Raw genomic sequence first — 12,623 nt, 5'->3', positions numbered from 1 at the left:
CAATGATGGTATGGTTTGCATTGTGTTTAGGATCTAATTGTGTTAGATTATACGTATTATCTAATAGTTCTGCAACATGTTTATCTTGTACAGAAAATGCATCAGGTATACATTGTGTTGATTTGCATTTATTATCAGGTTTGCTGTAGCCTACGTTGTCCATTTATTTACACATAAAGTGGGAAAGAACATCCTTGAATCACCTTCCAATTTAATGCAACATCACACACAAAAAAATATCAGAAACTACAGCCTTAATATTTATGAGCGTCTCCTGTTTGTCCCCTGTTAAACCCCTCACCCACCACCTCTTTCATTATGCCCGGAGATGCAGAGACCACAGCTCCTGACTCCAGTGAAGCACAACTTCATTTTAAAAACATTGTGCAACTTTTACAGTAGGGTAAAAGGTGTTAAAAATAGGTATTTGCACAGAACCCATATACAGCACGGAGCCACCTTGTTGGGTAATAATCATAGACTGTATAAAATAATGGACGTAGCCACTGTGACGTCACCCATTGGTTTGTGCCTTGAGTTTGGCATTTTGGCCATGGCCATCTTGGATTTTCGGAGCCAGAAGTGATGAGAAGTGACCATATTTACATGAGAGGGTGGAGCTAACCCTAATGCTAGCTGCTAGCTTGGTTAGCTTGGTGCATTTGCAGTAGACTTACTTGATTAACTTTGACAATGCTAATGCTAAATTGCACTAGTGGAAAACAGGCAACCATAAAAAGATTTTAATAGGTGACCAAAATGTTACAATTAAACTTCACCAAGTGAGCTACAGCTATGGCTACTCTGTGAACCTAAATTAGGCCATAGTTATTATGTTACATAACCAACATTGTCCCTGTAGTAGTGACTTGTGAATGGACTGCACCCACCTTTCACTCAAAGCGACCATACCCTTTATTATGCACAATTTAAGCCTTAATAAGATTAAAAAGGGTTAGTAATATAAAAATTCACCCCTGCACATTTGTCATCAACAGGTAAATTGGCTATAGAGACCAAAACTGTTTTGTACCAGGCTGTAAACATGTTTATTTCTGCTGTAAAGTTGGGCATTTTAACATAAGGGTCTATGGAGATTGACTCGTTTTTGGAGCCAGCCTCAAGTGGCCATTTGAGAAACTGCATTTTTTTGGCACTTCTGTGCTGGCTACATTTTTCAGCCCCTGAGGTTGTAGTGGCCAAACAGTGGAATTACAGCTTTGTCTGTCACATGACACCATTCTGCTCAGAAAGACTTTTTCCCATAGACTTACATTGAGAAATCAGTAGATACATTTTTTTACACATCACAATCCCTGCAAAACAACTTGTTTTGCTGTTTGAATTTGATCCCTTCAGTCAGGTAACATTTTAAAAGTCTAGGTGTGCAAGATTAAATTATTTCATCCAAGTTCAAGTTATCAGAGCGCTTAACCAGAAATTACTGTCTTGGCTGGTTGAAGGCTCTCATGCGCTTGCTTGATGGGCCCAATGATGCAGAAGCAGTGCCAATCATCCAGGTGATTTCATATGTGGCAGTTGAATGTTTTTGGCTTCATAAGTCACTGAGCAACTTTCACAGGAATGAACAGGGTGCTGCCTTCAACGCTGTATCCAGTTCTCTTTATTCATGCATGGCTGCGTCTTATTAATGATACAGAATCTCTCTTAGGTGGAGCCTACATATGTAACATCTGCTGAACAGCAGTGAGTGAGGCCACAAGTGGCAAGTGCAGTATGATGAGAAATGCTACAGTATGATGTAACAGGGCCACAAGTAGTACAGTCATACTGTCCAGAAGTCCCCATGAGCGACAAGCTGTAACAATAAAACTCTAGAGTGTGAGGAAAAAATAGGGAGTGCTGCACTGGGTTAAGGCTCTGTGTAGTTAGTTGTAAAAAATCAGGTGCTCTTCAAGGATGGGGCAGCGAGTCACATAAAGATAAAAAACAACGACTGGCCAGCTCACTCAAGTGTAAAAGTCCATAGTACAGGCAGGCAGTCCAAAAATGCATCCAAGGCACTCTGACTGTCGTTAAAAATCTTCTGATGAAGACTCTCTAGTCGAAATGCATTGGTTTATCCATGTATTAATAAAGGATTTTTAATTACTACTACTTAACAGTTACTGTGTGTTGTTTCTTATGAATTTAACTTTTCTGTTACACAAGAAATATTGTGCTATTTCACTTTTTCTAAAGTTGCATCGTCTCTTTTTAAGTGGTGCAAAATCCCTTACAAGTTTGAAACCACCAAAACTAATTGAAGTTGATGTACTACAGTTAATCTGGGACATTCACAGCCGCAAGGGGTCTGGGGCCATGAGTCAGTTGCCCACTTTGCCTGTCTGGCAAACCAGCTTTGACAAAATGATTGAACCAAATTGCAGGGGGTTGATGTTACTTCGTCCACCCCTGTTCATTGATAATACAGCTAAAGCTTAATTTAAGTTCTGCCATTGAATCCTTTTTTTTGTGAGGTGCGCTGCTACTTACCGTCTTTGACGCACCTTACCCTGCGTGCATGTGCACACACACAGAAAGAGAAAGAGAAATGGATAAAAGCAGAATTCGCCTCAACATGACGAATCCAACCATCTCATTCTCTCCTAATATAAATATTTCAACGCCGCACACTCCCAAAGTGCACTAATCTCCACTTCTGTGAGTTTGAATAATGAATGCAATAAAAATTCACACTGCTACTCTTAACATTGCCTCAAACTGCCCCTCGTCTGATCTGAAAGGGAGAGGCGAGCCGTAGTAGGGGTGGATCGGGTCATTAGTTACGAGAGACGATGATGAGTGAAGAGTCGGAGAGGAGAAAAGAGAGAGTTAGAGAGATGGAGACAGAAAAAAAGTAGTGGAACAGTTCATGATCAGAGGTTGACGAGACGGGAATACTGTGGCACAAAGATCACATAAAAGGGAGTTACAAGCAGAAAACACAGTCACATCCATGGATGGATTTGCAATATGTACTGACACAGAGACAGAGTGAAAGCACAAAAGACAGGAGGGGAGGTACAGAGGGAGAAAAATGATCCATTAAGGAACACTTGTGTCCGTTGTCCTAATGGAATTTAATGAACATTTTGTTCCAGACAGAGAGAGTTTGTTTTATCCACCTTGGCTGAACCTTGGGCAGAGGACAGGTGCAGTGCTGAAAGTATGCAGATCCTTTCCTTACGTAAAAGTACTAATCTCCTACTGTGAAAAACTCCACTACAAGGAAAAGTCCTGAATTAAAAACCTCATAAGTAGTAGTTTAATCTGCAACAATGTATCATATTCTATAAGATCCTCATGTTTTTGTAGTGTTGCTCTACATGGTGTCAGAAAAACAGCCCTGTTTTCAGCTTTGTGATGATGCATTTTCCAGCTGATCCATGATGGTTTTTAAATAGGGAAAAGAGATGGGGGCTTTTAAAAACCCTGACGAAGACACACTTTGGTGCTTTTAATGATTTAGTCAGTACAATAAAGGCTTTTTTATATTTCCTTCATTGTTGATATGCATGGATTGTCTGTGTTTTAAAATCAACATCAAAAAGAAAGTATTCAAGTAATGTACAAGTACCATGACTTTGTACTTAAGTACAGCCCTTTAGTAAATGTAGTACCACTGGACAGGTGTCATTTTTTAATTGTTTCTATCTCTCGAGTTTGCTGTCACATCTCCATACAGCTTTGATAATTAACTGCTGTGACTGCAGTGTAGTGGGAAGCTTAATGAATCTCCTCTAAATGCTGCACCGCCTCCAGTTTCCACTGTAACAGGAGGACATATAGTGAACTCTGATTTGGACTACAGCACACTGTGTGACACCTGTTTCCTCTTGCCATGTCTTAATCCCTCTTACACCTTTTCTGTTACTTCTCCAGACTTGTGATGATGGCTTTTTGTTTTGATACAACTCATTGTATATGGAGTGCCGATTTGTTTTATGCAAGTCTGTACGGTTTAGAGCTCTTCCAAAATTTTGAAGTAATGCCATATCACACTGCTACAAATCCAGCACCCTTGCATGCCCTTCGAAGGAATTCTTCTCCCCACAAATGGCCATTTGTGTATCAGTTACCCACACTTTGTTTTGTTAAATTTGTGAAGATAACCTTGTTTTTCTTGCCTGCCTTAACTGTGAACGAAGAATCCAAAAACAGAAAATTCTTAATGAGCTGAAATCATATGTGACCAAGTTTAACAACAGCAAAACTATCTCAAAATATCAGTTTTGCAGTATAATTCAAGTCTCATTTACCTAGTCATATGCTCAGTACTTGCCAAACAGACAGCTCTTTCCAAAGCTTAACTGAAGTGAAAGCGAAAATTAATCTATGGTCTCTTTAAGGCCAGTCTCCATTGACATTGCTGAACAAGGGGGCTACTGGTCTACCACTGCCTCACTCAGCTAGTTTATGTTATTGAGTGACTCTGGTGTCTTGAAGGGTTAGTCTGAATTCACCAAAGTCACACAATAACACAAAGAAAATACTGATTAAGGTGGTGGTAGAACAGAAAGTCTTGTGTTTAGCAAGGTAAAATTACTGTGTTAAAGCCATTTCTAGCCAGTCCTAGTTTCCTATCATTTTGGAGTCACTCTAAATGCACCACCTGACCTGGCATCTCAGGAACCTGTAATTAAAGGCAGCTGTGCTGAATTAAGTGTGGAGCATGGAAGACGCCATGGGGTTACAGTGTTTAACCGCTGTGTTTTTGGTTAATCTTTGTTTATTATTGTTTGATGAAGTTGTTTAATACCCCATTGATTTGAACTTTGTTTTTGTAAAGGCCTGTTTATTTGGGGAATGTTTGTTTGGGGATTTTTGTTTTCATTTATTTAATGTTACAGTCAAGACAATCAGTTCATAGCGCCATCAGATCAGTCAACTGTAAAACCAACAGAAGAACCCTGGATCATCGAAAAGTGAGTAAAACTAAACCAAAGACAGTGAGTTCAACATATCTCCCGTTATGGCGTCTGTGGGCGGCTATTTCTGAACTCATTTGGAAGCTGCAATCAATACTGTTTTTGTCGATGAGGTCTGGTTCAAAAGAGAGCATGGATGAGCTACACTTTCTGTTCAGTGCAGTTCCCAAATGATCATTTGTCTATCAAACTTTGTTTTTCTTGCAGGCCTTCAGTGAACTAAGAATCCAAAAACTTGAGAAAGTTCTTGATTGTGGCTGCGTTTAACAACAGCAAAACAACAACAAAATATCAATTTACAAACTCTCACACAACTCGTGCGGAATAATCCAAGTCTCATTTCCAGTCATATGCTTAGCTCTTCCCAAACGGACGGCCCTTTCAGACAGGAAACTGAAGTGCAAGTAAAATTTAATCAGTGCTCTCTTCAAAGCCAGACTCCATTGACAAAAACAGTAATTTTACCTTGCTGAACACAGGAGCTGCTGGTCTACCACTGCTTTTATCAGTTGTTCTTTTTTAATTATTATTTTATTATTATTGTGTCACTTTGGTGTTTTAAAGGGACAGTTCGGATTTACTGAAGTCAAAGGACAACACAAACAAACTACCGATTGAGGCAGTGGTAGACCAGCAGCACCAATGTCCAGTTGGGTAAAATGACTGATTTTGTCAATGGAGTCTGGCTATGAAGACAGCATGGATAAGTTACACTCCTAGTTCAGCTCTCAATCAGAAACGGCTGTCTGTTTGGGAAGTACTGAGCATATGACTGGATAAATGAGACTTGGATTATACCGCAGGAGTTATGTGACATAGTTTTGCTGTTGTTAAAGGCGGACCCCACTGACTTTAATTCATAGAGGATTTTCTCAGTTTTTGGATTCTTCAAAAACAAAGTTTTCTTCATGAATCCATCATAACATTGGGTGAATATTTGATATAGGAATAGTCATTTGTGGAGGTGAAGTATTCCTTTAAGTCCCACCAAACGCACACAGCTGACAGACTTCTGCTTGGAAGTCAAAAAGGGGTCCTCATCCCCCCCGCCTCTCTCTTGTCTCTTCTCTCTATAGCACCCACAGCCAATCTGAGCCTGTGACTAAAGCGCCATCTCTCAGGCTGCACACTCCAGGCTGCATTCACTCACTGGGTCTGCAGGCACCGAGAGCCACCTCTGAATTCAAAGCGCATTTGAGTCGTCTCCGCGCAGCGCCCGGACGTCGCTCTGCAGGAATCAGCAAAGATACGGAAATCCGGCAACCAACCGTGCATGTAAAAATAAACAGTAGCCTTTATTCTCTGAAACCAGCCAGCTGCAGACACTTTGTAGCCCTAGAGCGACTGGCCGGCTCGCTTTCCGCCAAACATGGGGCGCAAAGAGAGAAACACACAGGAGGGAGGGAGGAGATAAACAGATTGATAGAGAGAATAGAAAGGGAAGGAGAGAGGAGGCAAAAAAAGCCCCGCGGAACCCAGAGGAGCTGCACTACAACAAATACCTGACCTCGACCTCCTCGGACGGTGGGAAACTGGTTGTTGAAATGGAGATGTCGAGATTTTCTATCATCCCGTCTCCTCCTCCAACACACATGCTGCTGAGGCTCATGATGATGTTTGCGTAGGAGTGTTTTATTTTGCGGGCAGCGTTGGTAAACGCACTGTTCAAACAACTCCAGACAAGCGGTGGATTGGAACTGTGAGTGTGGCTGGCACGTCTCTCCAGAGATTATAATAGTGTTGGAGCATTTTTTTTCTCTTCTTGTCTTTGGATTGTTTTTTCAGGTGTCTTTTTGCGAGTGTGGAACTGGACAGAAAGTGTTTTGCATGTGAATGACAATAATGTGTGTGAAAAAGTAGTGTGGCAAAGGACGCATCTGCTATTTGAATTTTTTTAAATCTATAACTACAGAGAGTCAGGCCCAGCGGGGGTTATTTGGACTCAAGTCGAGCTTGTTTTGCTGATTACTTTGCCAACATTTGGGGCTTTTTTTCCTTTCCTATTGGTCTTATTATTCAGTGACTGAGGTCGACACAAGCTACAACCAGCAGAGGTCGGGACCTGAGCTCCGAGGAGCCACCACTTCCCTAGATGTGACCCGGTGAATTCCTCTTATCTCTGAAGGTAAGAGTGCATCCTTTAGGAAATCAGGTTTTGTCTCCTGTTGGATTTGTGCATTGGTTTTACAGAAAAACTGACACATCTGCTTGCAGAGTCATGCATGCAACTGAGAAGTTCTGCTTGTTAAAAATATGCACGAGTGATTGCCGAGGCATAGAAGAGGATAGATGTGCTTGGGCTGAGAAGCAGAGAGCAACATGAGTTTCTCATTTCAGCACCATGGACAGATCCACACTTGTCTTACAGCGGTATAGAAGTCGTATTTTTTACACCCCAGAACATTTATAATTCATTATACTCCATAAACCCAACATTCAATCCAGTCTACACGTTGCAGAGTGTGTTTCCTAGAGGCTAAAATCAAACCGTGATACAGTAGAGGATAACAGAAATACAAGGCAAAAAGAAAGACGAGAAAGAGAAGCTGAAGGCGAGGGAGAGGTTCAGTGCTTTGTATGACAGACTCGCTGGCTGGCCCGGCTTGCCACATGCTGACAAAACAGCATGGCTCATGAGCCACATCTACTGTCACCAACTGTTAGCCATGGTCACATCCAAACTGTTTGCTCCAGATATTTTTAGGCAGGGTGGAAATGCATCTCAAACAGCATTAAGGCCATGCAAAGCACACACAAAAAACAACATTTCACTGAATGCGGTTGAAATGGCAAAAATGTTTGAGGCGAGGGAACACACAGTGTGCAGCCCACCACCTACTGGGTGTTTTGGAAACAGTGTGGTGGATGAAGTGATAAGTAACCAGCTAAAATGTCAACCCGGGAAGATTAAATTGCAGCTTCTACACTATTTAGGTTTGTTGACGGAAAATATTTGCTGTCTTTATAAGCAGCACGGGCAGGGGAGCAGGAAATTTGGCCTAAAAAAGAATTTGCACGACCCACGTGATGATAACTCCTGACCCTCTGTAGTTCACGAGTGACTGGGAGTAGTTATGACTTGGTACTTTGCTGTTACAGTGCAGGGTTGGACCATAAGAGTGTTGGGGAAAATTTGCTGAGATGTCTTTTACTAATAATATTATTTCATGCTGCCCAGATTGGAAAATAACCTCTTTGAAAATTGTAATACAACCTGTTAGAGTACTCCATTGTGCCGTTTCAATCCAAAGTTCAGCTCCAGTTCTATTTATCTGCTTAAACTACCAAAGGAGAATAATATTCAGTATTCTCTGATGTGCCCGTACCCATTGTGGCTCCCCCAGAAATATTTCATAGAGGTGGCCCCTGGAGCCACTGAAAATCTTGGGGCGACACACCAAAGCCAAAAGTCTTAACTGAATTTTAAGAATTGAATTATGCTGTTGAAGTGCATAGGCTCGTTGATAACTATAGCCACTTTAATGACACTGCCTCTTCAAGGTGGGAACTTCATGCTGTTATTCTGCCATGCCACACTGTGTATAGGGTACATTTGTGGAATGGGGGGACAGAGTTGTCTCACCTCCGAGCCAGGAATGGAGGTAATAACAGCGCAGAAATGACGTCTGTATAAACGAGACAGCCAGTAAGATGGGATCATAGGCAGCACAGATGTGATGTTTTGATTAAGTGTTATGCGTGCAACCCACCACAAGAGATCTAAAAAGTAGCTCTTAGCAGTTAGCAGCTAACTCAAAGAATGTCCGCAAATTAGAAAAACAGTGAGATCCAGGAGCTCCTTGTCCTCTGAGCAGTGGACAAGATCAGCCATCATATAACAGAGATAGTTAAATGATTGTTGTTGCCATGTTATGCCATTTTTATTGTTTATAAAGCACTGCCGACACATATGTTATATGTCGCACTCGAGGCTGACACTGTTGTGTTACATGTCACGTTCTTCAAGCCATTATTGATTCTGCAATCCTGGTATGCTGTTCATGATCACACACTGGAGTGGCATGATGCCGCTGCTGTTTGGTTCTGTGCAAAAATGCAAAGGAGGTATAAATAAGGGACTTCCTGGCAGCTCTATTGCACAATCTCTGTGTATAAAGGGCTCATGTCAATATCGTTGCTGTCAACTTTTTGACTTCCACAATAATCCTATTTTAATGTGTTGTGTATCTCTACATGTTAGGTGATTCATTGTTCTTCAAAAAGGCTGATTGTCCTTTTCCTTAAAAAGACAAATATACAGCTTTATTTTGGCGGAGTAAATTGATTGTAGGGAACAAAATATTTATTGGGAACAAGCCCTCTGAAGTTTAGGAGAGACTCATGGGTATACAGATCATTTTCATTCAGATATCTTGAGGTGAGAGTTCAAGGGGCTCCTTTGAAATTGGCCTGCTAGTTGTTCTTTTGCCAAAATATATCCCCTTATGTTTCACAGGATGCCACCTTCATGCTAGCTTGAAAAAATGAGTGGTCCACAGCCTCTTTAAGACACTAACCTCGTCCTCTAATTATTTTGGGGGGCCGTGGTTTTTTGAAAAACCACGGCCCCCTCTCCCTTGGAGGTGTCACAGTCTTTCTACCTTATCTTATCTCTCTAAATGCCTTACCTTTTCCTCATTCGAAGAAACATTTGAAATCAAATCTTACCAAATCCCCGAATCATTACATACAGATGTGCGACAGATTAAAAAAGAAACCTAAATAAATGAATGTTAAAAAACAATGCAGATGCTTCCATAAAGGGCACAATGAGTCTCTGAGCACATAAAAGTGATGACCTTCGCAATCACCATATCTCAATGCTGTCTACCACCATCATCAAAACACTAAATGGGGGAGTGTCATTTGGCAGAATGGTGTTCATCCCTCCAGTCCAGTTACAGAGAGGCTCTGGAGGCTCGTGGTGCTCCAACACCTCACCAAGATGCTTCATGTAGGTTTTTCCTTTAATTTCCCGGGGGCAAAGAGGGCTGAAGGTTGCACACTCACTCAGATTGATACCTAGGAGTCCGACAATGAATTATGTTGGTGTCAGTGCTGTTATTTTTCTAAGTCATGCCCATGCTGCTTCAGTTTTAGCATCACAGCGGCTGGTTTTAAACACTCCATATCATGTTATATTTCCCCAGTTTAAGACAGTGTGATTTAAAGCTAGTATCAGGAACGACAATTGGGACTAGATTCATGTTGTGGACTACAAAGGAAATAAATTCACACACAAACACATACTGTGCTTTAAGAGGGCCTATAACAATGAAAGACAAGGCAGGGCTTCTGTTCCCATGGCGACTTCCTCAGTGACCCTCGGAACAACCTTGGCCCCCTGGGAGATCAGTCATAGTCCTGCATGCACACACACACACACACACACACACACACACACACACACACGAACACACACACTGAAGTCCCCCTGGAGCGTGACTACTATGAGTGACTGTGTGTTTCTTGTCTGCTTGCTTGCTGCTGCTGCTCTACCAGCCTCTCAGTCATTACAGCAGGAGGGAGACGAGGAGGAAGAGGAGGAGGAAGAGGAGGATGAGGAGGAGAGAGAGAGAGAGAGAGAGAGAGAGAGGGAGTTGAAGGACAAGCAGATGAGTAGGATGGGAGAAGGCAAATTTCAAAGACAGATGGGTGATGAAAAAAATGAAGAAAGGTGTAGAGAGAACGCATGTGGAATAGGGAGAGGGAAGGAGAAGAGGAGGAGGAGGAGGAGGGAAGGTTTAAACACTGGCAGACCAGTCAAGAGTGAATGCAATTATAGAGGGAGCATATCCACTTCTGTTTTTTTTGCCGGGCATTTAAAGTGTACTCACATATCAGCTTAATTACCTTTAAAATGCACAGCTGGGAGGGGGAGTCATGATAGATCCGCTGTGGTGTGGATGAATTGAGACTGGGAGAAGGGAACATGGCTGCTCAATGATCACGTTAAGCAGTCACCACCCGTTCCTCCCTTCCTCCACCCGTCTCTCTCCTCCCCTCCCCCTCGGCACCACGCTCTGCTCTCCCCCCTCGCAGCTACACCCTGACATGCTCACACATCATGCTCGCGCACAGATGGGTTCCCACGCAGACACCAACATAGCTAGAGCGCGCGATTCCAGGCACAAACGCACGCGTGCACAAGCCGTTGGTTGGCTGTCCTCATCCCTGTGAGTGATTGAAAAAAAAACCTGAAGCTCATTGCAAAGAGTAGACGGGAGGTGAGGAAGGCGGGGAAGGAGAACAGGAAGAGGTTGAGCCTTTTTGCGTTGTACCTCAGCCATGGCAGCTTGGTTATCGTGTGTGTTTGTGGATTTTCCTGCACATATCTGCTATAATTGCATTAGTCATTATGATAAAACAAGGTGGGCCTCATTACCATAGTCAGGGCCATCATTCCCTTACTGTTACATCTTACTCAGCAACTTTATTGCTATGATCTGGAGACAAGATGACACACTCACACCACAATTAGGCCAAGCAGCAGAATATCAGACAGGTAATAAACAAATCCCAGTTTATTAAAATGAACTGCTTTAAAGGGAAAGTGGAAATATCCATGACAGTCATTACTGAAAACTTACGTTCACAATCAGGGCGAGGGCAAAGTTGATCCTGGAGGTAGCTCTGCAAAGAGGAATGTGTTTACAACTGTCAGTTTGGGCAGTTTGGGCTCTGTTTGAACCTCTAAATATGTAAGAAACTGGGGATTTATGTTATCCAGCACTTGCCAGCCCTCCTTATTTCACTGGGAGACTCATATTTTTTATTGTCCTTTCCTGGTTTCCTCCCAGGGTCACAATTCTTCTGTGTATCTCCCGATATATGACATATTTTCACACCTTTTTTTCCCTTTTCATTATCACAACGACTACAAAAGTCTACTGTTTCCACCCGGGCAACAATACGGCTACACCAAATTTCCTAGCATGTATGTGACCTGGAAGAGAGCTACTTGCGCCTTGTCCTCCTTAGTTAGTGACAGACAAAGAGAGAAATTGAGGGTTCTAAGGGAAAGAAATACTCAAGCAAATTTCAGAATTCCTGTTTGTTACAAAAAGTTTTAAAGAAAAGGGGCAGGCGTTTTGTAAAATCTGCTGCTTTAAAGTTCATGCCAGTGGGGCGATTTATTCTGTATGTAAGTATGTAACATAAAAATGGCATTGCAGTTTACTTGTTATTTTTATTTTCATTCCCTAAGTCACCAGAATGTTGACAACAAAGTCTCTGAAACCCAAGTTTTTCCTGGGAGAAGACCCTCAAACCTCCTGCTTTGGTTTCCTCCCTGTTTTTGTAGTGTCAAGGTTGGAAAGTATACTTGTTGTGTTCCCATATCTCAGTGTTTGGTGAAAAATAGTAAAATGTTAAAATAACTGGTAGGAACCATAGTTAAAGGGACAGAAAACTGGGACTTTCCTTTAAGCCTTGCACAACTGGTCTGTTTGTCTATGATATGTGCAACATGCTGCATATATTTCACACTGAGTATAAAGGCAGACGGCGCACTGCTCAGTTTACAATTTGCATTTTCTCTGTAAGTTTAACCTACAATATGCAGTGCATTTCAAAGAAGCCCAGGGGCCTTGTCATTACAAACTTTATGGTCCAAAGCCTACACGCTCATTATGGGGACAGCCAAGTTCAGCTTTATGATGCTAAAATCGGAGACTAAAAAGCTGCAAACGT

At 42.1% G+C, this 12,623-nt stretch overlaps 1 protein-coding gene across 2 annotated transcripts in view; it reads left to right on the top strand.

The window, feature by feature from the left end:
- Nucleotides 1-6,060: 6,060 nt before the first annotated feature.
- The window catches only part of fam163ba (family with sequence similarity 163 member B, genome duplicate a), a 32,795-nt gene continuing 26,232 nt past the window's right edge, over nucleotides 6,061-12,623 (top strand). The window contains exons 1-2 of one of the 2 annotated variants that reach the window (XM_050052870.1): nucleotides 6,061-6,630; nucleotides 6,952-7,056. The gene's annotated coding sequence lies outside the window, so the exon portion shown is untranslated. Of the gene's footprint in view, nucleotides 7,057-12,623 lie in introns of both variants that reach the window. The other variant, XM_050052869.1, reaches the window with a different exon arrangement.

Source organism: Epinephelus moara, chromosome 9, assembly GCF_006386435.1.
Source record: "Epinephelus moara isolate mb chromosome 9, YSFRI_EMoa_1.0, whole genome shotgun sequence".
In the NCBI taxonomy this organism is placed as follows: Eukaryota; Metazoa; Chordata; class Actinopteri; order Perciformes; family Serranidae; genus Epinephelus; species Epinephelus moara.
The sequence above is the reverse complement of the archived record's forward strand: the minus strand, read 5'-3'. Positions and strand labels throughout refer to the sequence as shown.